The 12,744-nt window shown below is 38.6% G+C and overlaps 1 protein-coding gene across 1 annotated transcript in view; it reads left to right on the top strand.

Annotated features, from left to right (window-relative positions):
• Nucleotides 1-12,744, top strand: part of SYNJ2 (synaptojanin 2) — a 1,514,156-nt gene that overhangs the window by 1,311,306 nt on the left and 190,106 nt on the right. The window lies entirely within an intron of this gene.

Below are 12,744 nucleotides of genomic sequence, written 5' to 3'. Positions count from 1 at the left end.
ACTTGAGTAATGGAGGAAGGGGTGAGAGGTGAGGTGTCTTTGGGGAATTAAGTGTGATTTACAGAAATAGAGAAAAGTGGGGAAAAAATCACTTTAGTGTTAGGTAGGGAATGTTAGAGTCATAGTTTCTGTCAGCATGAATATCCTTATTAGGGACATGGACAAGATGACAGTAGGCATAAGTTCATAGTGTGACACTGTAGAAAGATGCCCGGAATCCATTATGGAATAGTACAGTTGTTCTGACTGATTATGAGACTTGCTTCATACTGTCAGATTGGGCTGACCTGTAGAATTGCAGATGTAATGGCGGCACAGTGGTGCAGAGGTTAGCGTTGTCATCTCACAGCAAGACGTTCTCCAGTTTGATTCTTGGCTGGGGTGCCTTCTGTGTAGAGTATGTACGTCCTCCCTGCATTTGTGTGGGTTTCCTCCAGGTGCTCCGGTTTCCTCCCACATTCCAAAGACATGCATCTGGAGCATTTCTTCCTGGTCCTCCACTGAAAATGGGCTCTCCCAGTCAGATTTTTCTAGTAAACAAATGTTAAAGTAAATAAATAAAATAAAATAAAACCGGGAGTACAAGTTGGAATATCAACAAGTAAAATGGTGGTCTTGTTGATGCCTGTAGAAAGGTGCTCCAAGATAATAGCTAGCTTTCAGCCTTGTATAGTAATTTTAAATAGTACTCAAATGGCTTTTTAAAAAAATCATTGGTAGGATTTGCAGGATGAGTGAGAAAAGGGTATTTACTGTTTACAACTACAGCAAGCAATAAAATGTGTCCGCAAGAAGAGTGCATAACTGCACGATAGGATGCAGAAGATGGAAAAGTCTCGATAAGTAATCAGGCAGATAAAGAACTCATTTAAACATCAGAGTATTTAGTAGGAAGGCCAAAGGATAAGGGCAAGAAAGAGGACTGTAGTAAAGATACAAGTGTTACAGAGAGATTAAATTATGAAAAGCTGCATGTACCAACATTTGAAATATTAGCAAAAAATATGGCAAGTGCTGGCTATGTTGGAGTAATAAAACCAGCACTGTGCCATATCTGGTGGATCACCATAGCTTACCTTTTTTTTTTCTGTAGAGACAAAGCAGACAGGCATGAAGAAGGGTTTCTTTTTCTGTCAAGATTTTACTTCTGCTGCCCACAAATCACTGGCCCTTGTCTTGCCTGTTCCCACTGGGCTATAGCTGACTGACAGTGATCATCATCTAGGCAGCTAATAGGGCCAGTTTGTGCTTTTTCTGATTTTTTTTCCCCCCTGGATCTGTCATGCCTACACTCAGCAAGGCAGCAGGGAGGAGACTTGCATTGAGCTGACCATATTGGGCATCTGTCCCTGCCGCAAGGGCATTGCTTCCAAGCAGCTATGCCCCTCATCCCACAGCATGGGTTGGTCTCTCCTGTCTCTACCAAGGGGATTATACCACCCTGTGTGTGCCCAAGTGTGTGCAAACAACACCGTCCCCCATCAGAAGAGGCAAGAGGGTCACATCGCATCACTCCTCTCCCTCCCTGCCTGACTCCTCCTGTGTTGGTGCCATTAGTTGAATCCCAGTCACCTGGATCACAATCAAAGATCCATCCCTCAGTGTGATAGAGCCAGGCTGATAAGACATAGTGTTGTGTTGTATGAAATAAGGCATATAAGCCTCAGAACTCCATAAAGAGCATGGTGGAATAGCAGTCCTGTATATTAAGATGGGACTGAGTATTGGGGTGAACTAGCTGCAAAAGGACAAGCTAAAGATAACCAGCCTAAGAAAAATAAACAATTGCAAGGCTGAATCAGCCATGCATAAAGTATCAGGAGAGAGAGAGAGAGAGAGAGAGAGTGTGCTGGTGGATGGCACCTTTTCATCAGCAGCACTGCTCAGCAACAGAGTCCTGATATAACTTCCATCAGGGTACATTCCACAACCAAGTGATAAATGTGTAGTCTCAAATGGTAAAGCAGAATCTCAAGTACAGAAAAGGAGGAAGTGCTTTGGGGAATTCACTGAGAAATTGCTAGAAGCAGGTTATTTGATATGAAAGAAGTAGAAGAAATAAACTACACAAAAAAATTGTATCCTTAAATATGGAAGACCACATTTTGAGTAAATGGTGAAGATTCACTGTCACATTTTGAATTAGAAGTGTGGGTGTTCCCTTTTGGAGTGAGGTAGTGGAATTTAATCAGCTTTGATAAATTATGTTGCTTGCATTACTAAGTTGGACTCGTGCTCAAATAAACCATTCTAAAGAAAAAGAGTGAGTGGGTATCTTTGTGTAGGTATTTTATCACTGACACAGTGCAGTAGCTCACTATTTAAAGCATACATTTACATGGATATTTTTCATCATTGTAATGCAGACCACTGAATCCACAGAATATTTAAACAAAGTTCCTATACAACACTGGCCCTAAATCTAACTCGAAGCACCAGACAGACAGTGAATTTGTACTGCACTAATTTAAAATGCTAACAGAGAGTGGCAATGAGGTGGCAGAAAAAATAAGTGGTTCGGTAATGCTGGATTTTGGCCATTTAGTGGGGACAGGTGAGCAATGAAGGAAATGAGATTGGGGAAGAAGAGGTTGTTTGCAGCATAGGGAGTGCCTGTAACTAGAAGTAAGTTACACTGTTAATAAGTGTGTAAGAACTAGAAACAAGCTAGAACCTGTCGGATGAGAAAACCTAAGTACAAGAAGACATGCAGTATTTACAAAATGAAAATACAGACTAATAACAAGAGTGAAACATGACCAACCCAAGGAGAGAAACAGAAATACGGTATGTGTCATTCATGCATATAGTACTAAAGTATAGATGTAGAGGGACCCAAGCATCTGTAATGTAGAATGGGAATGAGGCGGGAATAAGAAGTTGAGAAACAGTGAAAAGTATTGCAAAATGGATTAACAGAACAGCAAACTTGTATGGTAAGCAAAATTGCAAATGGAAGAGGAGGCCATTGTGATTTTTCAAAATGGATAACTGAAAAGTCAGTGACCAAAACTGCTGTCCAGTCACTCATCCCTCCGTTTCATTTAGGGGTACAGGGAAACCAGGTATATCCTAGCATGTAATGGATGGAAGGCAGGAAACAGTCCTAGAAGGGATGCTATTCCACCACAGGTTACACCTTCAATCACATGCAGACTGCACACATACCAAGTGGCACTCTGAGTATACTGCGGTTTCACCTACCCACATGTTAGGGTGTGAAAACCTGTGAGCATACAAGGAAAAGCATGTAAACTCTACATAGAAGGAACACAGACTGGAACCAAAATACCACATTCACTCAGTACAGTGGGGAACTGTAAAAGGAGAATGTGACACAGGTTAGGGAAGCAAACAGTAGCATTAACTCTATTGAGATCTGGCCTCACCTACATTTTTAAAAAACTGCACTCTAATTATATTCTGTAATTATGTAGGTAAGGCCTACAACAGATGTCCTTAACTCAGATTAGGCAATAAGTCTCCCCTGGAAGCCAAAGCAGATTCATAGAATAGTACATGTCCTTCTATTCAGTGTTGCAGTATTCTTTACACAAGGGTTGTATTCCGCCAACTGACATACATGGAGTCCCATCTGTCTCTTCCTTCCATCTCAGCCAGAGAATTTCTGAGAATGCTGGGATTCATGGCCTCTATGATCTCCATGCTGTCCTTTACAAAATTACACATGAGAAAGTATAAAAGAGAAAGGAAATGATGCACTGCCTTGTACCTCTGTAAAGCAAGGCAGAGCAGGAGAGTTAGATCCCCCACTTTAATATAAGTAGCAAATCCTAAATATAGGTTTTGGATCAGGTCTATATTCAGCTGGGGGACACCTATCTTCAGTATGACATGGAACACAAAATGCCATTTTATCTTGCCAAAGGCCTTTTTAGCAACAAAGTTCACCATTAGTAGAGGGTGATGCAACCTTTCTGCATTCTCAGTTAGTAAAATGTCTTAAATTATCATATGTTGTGCAGTCAGAGATAAAACCCGATTGGTCTAAATGGACGATAGTAGGGAGATGCCTCTCCAGCCTTGTGGCAAAGAAAGACATAAAATGTCTGTCATCATATTTCAAGACCAATAGGTCTGTAACATCCTGGGTGAAGGAAATATTTTTCCTGACTTCATTATCAAAGAAACAAGAGCTTGCTGCTGTGATGGAGGAGAATTCCTACCTTGGAAAACAGGCTTAGACATTTTCTCAATCAGTATGTTAAACATACTGTCTGCTCAAGTGTAAGGTCTAGGGGAGACTGTCAGGTCCAAGAGTGTTGTGCTTGGGAAGTGAAGTCATAGCCTCTTCTAATTCAGAGAATTCTGTAGGTTGACACATCAAGCAGAGTACCTCTTTGTCCCTTTATAAGCGCAACTTGGATGACTGGATGGGAAACAGAAAATACACCCCTGGGATTCCACCTGTGTCTCTGCTGGACAAGGCTTTAGGTGCTGAATTGTCTAAACATGGGCTAAACTCTTGGCTAGGCTTATAAGGGCCTCACAGCCAATAGCCTAGTAATTTCCTATGATCCTGGATTACTGTATAACCTAATGTAGGAAAGAAAAGGTCAGCTAGGAATCTCTTTCCTTCCTGGATTTCCAAATAACTTTCTAGGAAGTCAGGTAAATGATAGGGAGACACATGAGTAAGCCCTGTAACAGGGCCTCCTTCCCTAGTAATTCTGATGGCATAAGTATATTCCCAAAAATGCTTGTGCTTTTGGGGGGTTCTCAGTTAAATGAACTCTCAAGAGCTCTTTGCTTGCCCGCTCTTATAATCCAAGTCTTCTGTATTTTTGCTTGAGAGAAGCAGTATTTATTCAGGGGAAGGAAACTCCCTGAATCAATGGACTAGTAGTAACTGCTATTGTGAGTCCATTAATGTCACACCAAAACAGCTAAGGGAGGTGATTACATGGATTTGCAATAGGTACAAAAACGTCTTAAAAAAATCTCAAGACAAAATTGCCATAGAGGCATCTGCTTGTGTATCAAGCCCCCTTCAGCCCTGAAAAAACTCTGCAACCTTTTCTTGAAGTGACAGCCCCTTTCAAAAAAAAGTATCTACTCACCTTCCTTATGAGGTTTTGTAGGTCCAGCGAGATTCAGATATGAATTAATGCAGATCTGATAAGTGAAAGGGAGCATATATTACCCTTTAAAATAGTTACTTAACTAGTTAGCACCAAAACACTTATCAAACTTAGAAAAATTCTGAAACCTATACGAAAAGCAAGTATATAGAGAGTTAGGGGTGTGAAGAATAAAGTAAGTAGCAGACATTTCCATGTCCTTAGTGAAGGACTTGATGTGTCTTCTTAGGCAGGGGATCTAAAATTGGCGCAGGCTTAACTGTACATAAGCATGGGCTGTATTTGTTTTCCAGTCCCCTACCCAATGCACCAAATCTTGAAATTGCTCCCTCTTCTCTCATCATTTTCAATGTATCAGAGATGGTAATGCCTGCAGGAAGGAAACTGGTACTAGGGTATTAAGCTGACCTGCCAAAAGCCATGAATCTTCCCTGCTCTTTCAACTCCATGAGCTGCTTAGAGATCTTAGAGATCAGAATAACTACCTGACATCAGCATTTAGCTTGATGTGAGGCAGCCACTCCCCAATAACATCCGCTACTAACTTTCATACGCTCCTGGGCATTAAGATGCAGTTCCTGTAGGAGCAAAATATCGGGTTACATCTCTTTAAATAACAAATGGGAAAGGATGTCAGTATTCCAGATCAGCAAATTAAACATTCCTAAAGAAGTAACCATAAATGACATGATATCCTTAGCTACTCACTTAAATCACAGATATGTATCATACTCCTGTAATAGAACAAAATTGTAGCTCCCCCAAATCTAATAAATAATAACTTTAAATTGAACTTCTTTACAGGTGTTTGTATTAACACAGACAATAGATGAAAAAAACACAACCATAAGAGGTTTATAACAAAGAACTATTTACATAATTTAAGGCAGAAGCAATACTCCCAGGAGGAGATTTTTCACCTCTTTCTGGCAAATCATGTAGTAAACTAAAACACCTTTGAATGTGTAAGATGCCCTCAATCTTCTAAGTTGAAGAACCATATCAGATCTGAAATCAGTCCTCTACATACCCAACACCCCCCCCCCCCCGACAGATTTAGGCACATTATCAATTGGTATTTAATGTTGAGTACAACCATCAAAAATATATATACAACCAGAAAGCATCACTTGAAGGTCTTCTGATGAGAGGTGCCCTTTTAATGTGACATAGTAACTCCATCAGTGTTGAGCAGTGCCCTTACCAGGCCCAGCGCTCTGGAAGCCGTACTTTTGGCTGTGCAGTATATAGTAGCTTAAACTTCCATTTATTCACTCTGCATAGTTGTATGACTTACCAAACTACTGCCAGCATTATCTGAGTCTCCAGAGCATAATCATTTTTTTTTTGTTTTTCATAAAACTCCAGCAGTTCTGCGCCTAAGCATTTTCTTGAATATCATTAAAATGTATATTTTCACTGTGGCTCTGGTCCCCTAAATCTGAAAACATTTGCCTCCATGGATTCCAGCATATTTTATATTGAATCCATCTTCTTCATATGTATAGTAGTAATAGAGGTAACCTGAGTTAGCTGATCTGAATTATCATATAGTGCTCACTGAAGGCCTTTCACCACTGCATTGGTTTGAATGATGTAGCCCTGGAGAGTGCTATTATTTTTTGTATTTCCACCATAAACAGATCAAACTTTTGTTCTCATGTCACAATGTCTCTTTTTTCCAGCAAGTCTGCATATTAATCTGGAGCCCTCCATGGAATTGCCTCAGAGCTAGCAGAGGTCATTGTCACACTTGGGGATGAGGATTGTCCCTGTTTATTTTTGTCTTCAGAGTGGAGCTAAGTACATAAAGAGGGTCCTGGTAGCATAGGCAAAGAAAATAAAAAGCTCTTTGCTTAAAAGGGCATGTACTTTGAATTGTTAAAGAACTGTAACTATCTTTTGAAACTTACAAATGCCTGTCTGGCCAGGATGTGGCTTAAAGTGGTCTGCAGACCAGCCCACCTGCCCAGTCAACAAAGTTAGTAAATAAAACTTCATTTCTGCTATTATCTGTCAAGTGTCAAATGGAAATTAACTGTAGTGAGAAGAAACTCTGCTGTTCATACCATAACTACCCAACTAGAAGTCATAAACTTGAAATCTTTTGTAGGTAACAATGACATGTTGCAACTGAATGGGAAGATGGGGCCATGTGGAGGATGGCAACTGCTATGGAAAAGAGAAGGTTGATGTCTCTTAAGGGAAGATAGGGAATTTAGATGGTGTAGGAATAAAAAGGAATCTCCCTATAACTGAAACGATCATTGAACACAAGGGAAGTACTCAAAAGTACTGTAAATAGGCTCTCAAAAGCAGGAACTCAGGAGAAGATTTGGACATAGCAAAGACAGGATCCATGAAAGAGCATTGCAAACAAAAGCTTCTCATTCCACAGCATTGATAAAAGAACATCATTATATGAAAAACATTGATGTTGAGCATTTTTGTAGAGAGCACATTGTTCACATTGCCTGCTAAAATGAAAGCACTGTGACTACACCTGCTTTTCAAAAACTAAAACAAATTTGCAAATGATGCACTACTAAACACCTAATCCCTTCAAATCCATGGCACAAAAACAAAGCCAGAAAGACTGAAGACACACACACACACACACACACACACACACACACACACACACACACACACACACACACAAAAAAACCTGTGGAACCAGTCACAATCACTGTCAAAGACTTTACTGCTTCCTTTCTGATATTCATATATATATTGGCATAGGGATTATAGCAAAACGACAGGTCACTGCATAGATTTATTGACTGCCAGCTTGACAACTCCTGAAGGATGTGCTTCTCAGAAAGAAAGACAGAAGTGTTATATTACAGTATTACATTTGCATGCTGGCAGATGACGATATTAGCCATATAGTTTGCCCTTTAAGTGCATTTAGTATTTTTCTTTCCTTCAGCAATCTCCCTTCCTTGCTTACTTTTTCTTCATCTGTCCCATGCCATCTTGAGCGCCTCAATGGATTTACTGTCCACCACCCATTCTGGTATGCTATCCTAAGTGTCTGCATTCCTGTCTGAGAAGAAGTAATTTAGTAAATCTTTGGAATAATAATCCTTAAACTCTGATGCCTGTTCCATTTGCCCTCCCACGCATTTTCTCTTAATGGTGATCCCTATCATCTCCTAGACATAATCTGGTATGCCGTGCTGATCAGTACTATTGAGACATGACAGTCTCCCATATCTCTCTTATTGCCTGTTGAAATGATAGAGACACTGAAGTGGAGACTACAGTGAAGCCACCATCCTTCAAGTTCCAGATGAGGTAAAGCCATTCTGCCATATGCTGGGGATTGGCATAGTAAGTGCTTACTTGACAGACACAAGATACAGGGTTGGATTCTTACCTTTGAGGTAAAATGACGAGGCTTAAAATGACCCACAAGGGAAGCTAGTCTAGTACTTAACCCATGAACCTATAAACCTAAGCTTTAGGATGAATGGTCCAAGACTGAGGTAAATCTGGGATGAAACAAAGCTAAAGATAGGTTCAGACTGCTGTGTTCCTGATGGTTACAGACCAGCTGTGACTTCATGTTGTAAGGTAGCTTTATTTTAATGGTAGCTAGCTTTTTGCTTTTTTTGTGTGTGTGGGTAGAGATCCTACCAGTCCTAAGTTGATTGTTTAAGATGTTTTGCTTATCACATGTCTGGATTAAACGTTTCCTCAATGGTGGTGTTTATGGTGATTGTTAGACCTGGAAGAGAGCATGCTCTCCAGTTCAGTGGTTAGGAAAATGTTGCAGGGTCTGCATTTTAGAATGCTAGTACATTTGAATGCCATAGTCTTTGTGGCATTGATGGGTTAGCTCAATAAAGAATGAAAATGAGTGAGGATGCATACAAAAAAGGATGCATTCTGAAGAGGTTCTAATAAGCTGGCACTTAGACTGTCTGCAATATAATGAGATATTAGTAATTGAGAGAAGGGAGTTCAGAGGTATTATGACCACAGTTTGGATTATTATGTTTTAGGTTAGGGACCCCTTTGGATAAAGCATAATTGTTGCAGTTAATTGCCAGCCTTGTCTGTCCTACTATGCAGCCATAAAAGATATAATGTATGCTTATTAAATGTAAATACAGTCATGACCCTGTGTTTACATTGTGCGAGATCTTAATGAATAGAATGGAGAAGTACATGAGACACATACATGCAAATAAGTATAGCCATTACCATTTATGATAGCCTTTCTAAGCATCTTGCACTATAATAAAAGCTAGAGGACTGCAATGTTTATATTGATTAAAAAGGATTTGTGTATACTGTAATATTTAGTTTTGTTTTTAATAAAGTTAGTTGGGTCGTCATGTATTAATTTTCCCATTAATAGTTACAATACCCATAAAGTTAAAAGAATGATGTTTAATAGGCACCTCAATATGTTATGTCAGCTCATTAGTCTGACTACCTTTAAAAATGTTTACATTTTGTTCTGGTAGTCTTATCTTTAAACCACAAAAATCACTTATAACCTAAAACAAGTTCTGCTTAAGCAGCCACAGTGAAAAAGGCCAGAAATCAGCCAAAGGCAATACATCAAACATCACATTTTATTATACTAAGATTAAGCACTTTCATCCTTCCAAATTATAATACTTCATCAGAATTAAGTAAAACAATACCAACGCTTCTTAAAATACAGAGCTGTAAGTAAAACTGTGATACAAATAATCCAATAAAACCTTACAGTTAATTATCCAGCATTCTATTTAATCAAGTAAAGGCATCATATTCAGCAAAAAGTCTTACCCACTTGTTTTATATATATATATATATATATATATATATATATATATATATATATATATATATGTAAATATAAACAACAATTTTCCTAGCAAACAGTATGTAATGAATAGGAAATTTATTAATAAATATTAGGTGTGTGTGTGTGTGTGTGTGTGTGTATATATATATATATATATATATATATATATGTGTGTGTGTGTGTGTGTGTGAGTGTGTGTGTGTGTGTGTATATATGTGTGTGTATATATATATATATATATATATATATATATATATATATATATATAAAATATATATATAATGTGTTACCTTCATTTCATTGACAGCTCATTTCACTGACAACCAAATCAGCAAGACCAATTCACTGAAAATTCATTTCACTGAAAACTTATTTCACTGACAACTCATTTCACTGAAACTCATTTCGTCGACAGTTATATATGGCCTGTTCCCCACTGTAGTGCGATCCCAGAGTTAGAATATATAATAAGGTGTGGTGTGGGGTGAAGCCCCCCCATATTATAAACATTTTAAACTATACAGGTGGATACTTGCAAGTACAATGAATAACTGTTTTGCAAAAAATAATATACAACCAAAGTATATGGGGGGCTGTGCCCCCCACACCCCCCCTTACTATATATGTTCTAACTCCAGGATCGCACTACAGTAGGGAACAGGCCATATATAACTGTCAAAGTAATGAGTTGTCAGTGAAATGAGTTTTCAGTGAAATGAACTTTCAGTGAATTGGTCTTGCTGATTTGGTTGTTAATGAAATGAAGGTAGCCCATATATATATATATATATATATATATATATATATATATATATATATATACATATATATATGGGTTCACTTTATAACATCGAAATACTGAAATGTTGAATTTCAGTATCTCGAAGCTACAAAGTCGAATGTGTAAAATAGCGAACGTTCATAATCGCGAATTTCACATATGTCGAATATATGCCGAATTCGCGGTTATAAAGTTGCGCTACGTAATGTCCGGGTTTGTGTTTTGGTGGTGCGCGGTGCCGTGTGTGGATGTAGGTGTTATGTCAGGTAAGTGAGTGTTTTGTAAGGGTTTTGAGTGGGAGTTAGAGTGTGTGTGAGGGATTGGAGAATGTGCTTGTGTGAGTGAGCTTTTGTGTTGTGTTTGTGCGATCTCGGAGTTAGTATATATAAGTAGGGCAGGTGTGGGGGCGTGTGAGTTGTGTATGTGTGTTTTTTTTTTTGTTTATGTTGTGATGTGGGTGTTGTGTTGTATGTTTAGTGTAGTGCGTGCAATGTTTTCGTTATGTGGTTTCATGTTTTTGTTTGTCTGTGTTTTGTGGATTCGGTTTTATAGTCTCGAGATACTGAAATTCGATATTTCAGCATTTCGAGGTTATAAAGTGAATCCATATATATATATATATATATATATCTATCTAATGTGTATATATATATATATATATATATATATATATATGTGTGTGTGTGTCAGAGGGTGTGTGTGTGTGTGTGTGTGTAGCCTAATTTGTACAGGCTGTGCCCACAAATTACTGTATTTACATGCAACTGTGAAAACTTCACTACTCAGTTACGTATCGCTCTACTGTTGAGCAACAAGGGGTTTGTAAACTGCCTCATCCTGTATACTATGCAGGCTTTAAGAATTCCAGTGTGTTTCTACACCTTTCTAAATATTTTCTGATAAGTAGTTGATTGTACTGAAGAAATCAGTCTTAGCTTCCACTTCTCCTCCCTGTAACCAAATACAAGAAACAATTTTTAAATATTTGAACCTACTTCTAAGCAAGTTATGTTCATGTCTGTTGCACTGTTTACTTAAAACACTGAAGACACATTGGTCTGTGTAAAGCATAATGCTTCTGATTCAAGCTCATAAAAAGTATGTACTTTTGAGTACACTTGCATATGACTGGCTGTACCCTTCTCTTACACAGCATTCATTCAGATGTTCCATAACTGTAAAGAAACTAAAGGCAGGTGCCATGGTACAAAACAGGTTTGGGTTTGGGATGCATTTCTGTTCACTTTAAGATGGTAGGTTATGAGATAAGTAGAGGATGCAGAAATGGATGTAAGCTACTTTGTTATTGAATGATTCTCTGAAGACAGCAGTGTCAGGACTGACTGTGGGACCTAATGTGTCTGCAAACCGACTCTACATTTATTTGTGGGGGGGGGGGTGCTGTTGTGAAAGTTCCCACTACGTTTTCTGTTATACCCTCAGATCACAACAGTGATCTGAAAACACAGTAGTATGAGGATTGGAAATTAGGGAGACAGTGCCACTGTTTGTGTGTGCGTGTGTGATCCTAGAAATGCTTAATAACTGGCTTCTGCTTGAGCATACCACAGTGATCGATGTAGGGTGCTTTTGGAGCTAAGGGATAAACTGAAGTATAATTCAAACCTGGAGCTGCAAAAACAAGATGGGAGAGGTTGTCTGACTAAATTGATCAAAAGGACAAATATAAAAGTATAAACAAACAAATAAATAAAAATTAAACAAACATGCAGAAATATCAGCTCAAGTTTAGAATACTAAATTTCAGTTAACAGTATGCAGCTTTTTTCCTTCTGTAGCCTGCTGAAGGATGTGTAGTTTAGTGTGGCTGTTTATGATCCTGCTTGTACATTTGCTGATAATAGTGTACCCATGTAGCTCAGTCTTGCTAACCATGGGCATTTAAGATTCTCACAGGGAAACCATAGCCTTTAGTTACACTTTCAGTTTGGATAAATGTCTGCCCTTTCTGACAGCATCTTAACAGCTGTCTTCTTTCATGTATTGGTGTAGAGGTGGTGCTGTGGAATATATTTTCCGTGGTAATACTTACA

The sequence above is a fragment of the Protopterus annectens genome, chromosome 1.part0, assembly GCF_019279795.1.
Source record: "Protopterus annectens isolate FY-2018-M chromosome 1.part0, PAN1.0, whole genome shotgun sequence".
Classification (NCBI taxonomy): domain Eukaryota; kingdom Metazoa; phylum Chordata; order Ceratodontiformes; family Protopteridae; genus Protopterus; species Protopterus annectens.
This window is presented reverse-complemented; position numbering and strand designations above follow the sequence as displayed.